This window comes from Lemur catta, chromosome 4 (assembly GCF_020740605.2).
Source record: "Lemur catta isolate mLemCat1 chromosome 4, mLemCat1.pri, whole genome shotgun sequence".
NCBI lineage: Eukaryota > Metazoa > Chordata > Mammalia > Primates > Lemuridae > Lemur > Lemur catta.
The window spans coordinates 59,295,988-59,299,932 of record NC_059131.1 but is presented as its reverse complement, the minus strand read 5'-3'; the positions used below and the strand labels follow the sequence as shown (position 1 = coordinate 59,299,932).

General features: G+C 33.0%; 1 non-coding gene across 1 annotated transcript; it reads left to right on the top strand.

Moving 5' to 3' along the window:
* Nucleotides 1-2,449: 2,449 nt before the first annotated feature.
* On the top strand, nucleotides 2,450-2,551 carry LOC123637605. The gene has a single exon (XR_006734963.1). It is a non-coding gene; the product is annotated as a U6 spliceosomal RNA (small nuclear RNA).
* Nucleotides 2,552-3,945: the final 1,394 nt, after the last annotated feature.

Sequence of the window (3,945 nt, the reverse complement as noted above, 5' to 3'; positions counted from 1 at the left end):
TCTCTCCTACTATGAAGTTCAAGCAGAGACCCTCTAACCACTTACTTTACATCAGAGCTTTTCTCTGCAGTACTGTTCAAAACATAGACTTATTTGTAAAGCATGAAAATAATAAAGGGAATCAAAATGCTGATTCACAAATACATACACACACACTCCAAATCCATGTTCACTGCACTTCTCATTATCCACTTCACCAGGCTAGAACTATTTGGTAATTACACTCCTACTACAACTCCTTTGATAGCGCTAACTGACAAATAGGAGTGGCTGCTACAATAGAACTCCTCTATGAATTGTTCAATAAAGAAAATGATACTGATATAATAAAAAGAGGGAGTCAAGCTGCTTTTGAAGCATATCTAACCACTCCCTCTTTGAAGCTGGTTTAAAAATACATTGACTGTAAAATGTGGCATGCTTTCCTTTGCATTTCAGTCATAAGGCGATTGATGGGACTGTTCAATGAAAGTAAAATATTTCAAAAAGAGTAGTGTAAGTGTATTGAAAGTGATGACAATCAGACCTGGTTCAAAATAGCATGTGATCAGCAACCCTTAACGAAATGACTAATTAAAACAGTCCACAAACTCACAAGTGCGGCAGATTTTTTTCTGCTTTGGTTTGCTTGCTTGTTTATCTAAAATTTAACCTAATTACAAACATCCATTCTTAAGGAATGACAGAGGCTTTGTTTCACTAGGTTGGTTCCTAGTTCCCCCTTTTCTCCTACATGTTGTCAAATTCCCAAGGGGCCTTACATAAAACCCACAAATGGAGGGTGCGGGATAAGGCCAAGCTATTTGTGGGGTGGGGGAAGCATCTGATATTGATATAACTTTCCATGTTGGCACCTGTTGCTACAGCTACTGCTCCATCTGCTCTTTTGTTTGGATCCACCCAGGTCGGTCATGGATTTTCCCATATTCCGGTAGGTGAGGCTCCTTCAGGAACAATGTCACTGTATATTTTACATCAATGTTAGGAACATAAAAATCATTCTGCTATTTCTGTATTGTGCAATGTGAAAAGAAAAGTTGTGATGCTCACTAAGTCCCTCTCTTCTAGAGATACTTGATGCAACCGTTTATTTTCTGAGAACAACTTTTTAGTGACCAACCTAAGATAGAAGCCCAGATTCCCTGTGTTCCATTCTGAGAAACTTATGCTTTCCATCTCCATAGGGCTTGACCAAGAAAGCAGCGTTTAGGGACCCCTTTGAAAGATCCAAACTCTCCTCACATCTGCAATATTTCCTCTCTCTGTAAGCTAAGGAGCCATTTTCTATTTTGAAGGTGGTCAAAAGTGGTCAGTAATGATAACTTTGCTTTCACTCTTCCCAGATGTAGTCTGCCGTGAATTCCTTCCACTCCACTCTGTGTTTTGGCCTCTAAAATTCAAAAAGCAGGAAGATACTCCTTTCTTTTCTATGATTCTTTATAGTTGTATTCCTTTCCTGAGATGTTGTACATTTCCTGTGTGTTGGGTGCTAGGTTCAGATACAGATAGAAGAAAAGATAGTTGCAGAGAGATATAGAGAGTTATAGCTATAACATAGATACAGTAAAGCTATAAATATAGAAAGATAGATATTCAAATATGTGTGTATATGTGACTTTTCATTTAAATCTATATCAATCTGTAAATATGTATTATTATCTTGATTTTATTGATGAGGAAACTGAGGTTGATTGAAGTGGAACCTCTGTAAAATTGGAGTATGACTGAAGTTAAATTGCTAGATTTCAAAACCCACATCTATCTGATTCCAAATCCCATGTTTCTAACTTTTAACTGTATAATTCCATAGGCATCTTGGCATAAACTTGTGTTGTGTGTATGTGTGTGCATGTGTGTGTGCATTTGTATGTGCATATGTGTGTATTACAATGATTTGTATTAACCTGTATGTTAGAATATTTATCTTTGATTAATCTTTGCATTATATTAATCTTTCTGTGCAATGAATTTAGGATGTCAAGTATTACATCTATCATCTATGTATGCTTGATCTGGCATCTAATGGACTCTAACAAAATTTGAAATAATTCTGTAAATTAACTGGGAGAGAAATATGAACAATTTTTAGACAAGATCCAATGTGTCTTCCTGGCTGCCTTGAGTGGTGGTGTGAAATATAGATACACATACTGAAATTTTTCATAGACTTCCAGGACTGTCCCTGAAAATCATTTGTTAGTTTTTAAATATTGCCCTCATTCCATTGACTTAACTTTCTTATTTCAATTGGCAAAATATTTGCTTAATTTTTCAAATAACAAAAGAAAAATATTACCAACTATTTATGAATGCCGCTTTTAGATTATAGAGGTGGAGACAGCCACACAGTCAAAAGAGCAATGTTTCAGCCTAGATAGTTGAGATGGAAATAAACACTTTTTTTACCTGTTGATTAAAAAATGTTTATAATTCCTTTTCAAAATAGTATTTGCTTCAGTAGCATATTTACTAAAATGTGAATGATAAAGATAAGTTAGCATGGACCCTGTGAAAGGATGACATAAAAATTAGTAAAGCATTCTAATAAAAAAAACTAGCATTTTTTTTTTTTAACAAAACAAACTACTTAGATTTGCATCTTGTTCTCTTCCTGGAAAACACATAATTATTTTATTAACTTAATAAATGAATGAATTAATTTTGCTAAGTTAACAGATTAATTAATGCTTTTTAAAGAAATAATAGCCAAAAATATATTCTGGAGAATTTTCCACTAAGCTTTAATTTTATTAAAGCAACTTGAATCTTAGCCTGAAGTTAAATACCCCCTCTGGGAATTTCTCTTCACATTTTCCCCTTGTTCATCCTCAAAGTGAGCTTACCTTTATGTAGCTAGCTAGACATGTTCTATAGTGATTGGTTCTTTGAGTAAGAGGATATTTTAATTTACCAATATAAATTTATGAGAAGACTAAATACAAATGTGATTATTTTGTGTTCAAATAAAGACCCTCGGGACTTTGCATTTATTTGCTAATAATTTTCCTTGCATACAGAAAATGTAACCTTGAATGCACAATTGCTAAGGAAGGATTCTATCCAAATGCCAGAAAGTTAGAGAAATTATTACATTTATCTTTGCTTAGCACACAGTCCTTAGCAAAGCAGAATGGTGTCAGCTAGTCTAGAAAAGGATCCATAGAGAGAAGGAGATTTTAAAATTGGACCGTTTTAAGTCTTCCTGGATGTTTTTCTCATCAGTTTGCTTTAGACCTCTGGGTTACTGCCCCTGAATCAAACACATAGTTTAAGCTCCAATGGTTCTAACAACATCAGGGTGGAAAGTGGGGAATCACCAAAAAAATATAATATATAAATTTTGGAGACAAAGAATGTGAAGAAAACAATGATTCAAAGATAGTAAAAATGCACATAAACAAGATTTATGACATAAAAGTAAATAAATATAACTCTCCAGAGGTAGAGTAAGACCATAATTTTGAAAACAAATTATTGCAGGATATGTATATTTTACAAGGGCTGTCCGGAAAGTATCCAGCCATGTAATAAGTTCTTGTTATATTAACAATGGCTGGATACTTTCCAGAGAGCCCTCGTAGACTCCATCTGTTTTAATTACATATAGAAATTAAAACTAAGCTTTAAAATGATTTAAATATTTTTACAAGTCAATCCAAGTATTTAATACTTGAAATATTAGATGCATAAGATTTTTAAATTAATCATGTAAGAATAAGTAAACAAACTCACTACATACTATAAAGTATTATGCCAACAAAATCCATAGGTTTTCAATAAAGATACGGAAAATTTAAACTGAACTCATTTATTTATCTTAAATATAAATAATAAACTCTATTTCATATGCAATTAATAATTTTAGAAATGATACAAAATTCAGAGAAGTACTTTTTTACTATTTCAGTTCAATATAGCAAAAAGATACCAAGTATTAATAGAAGT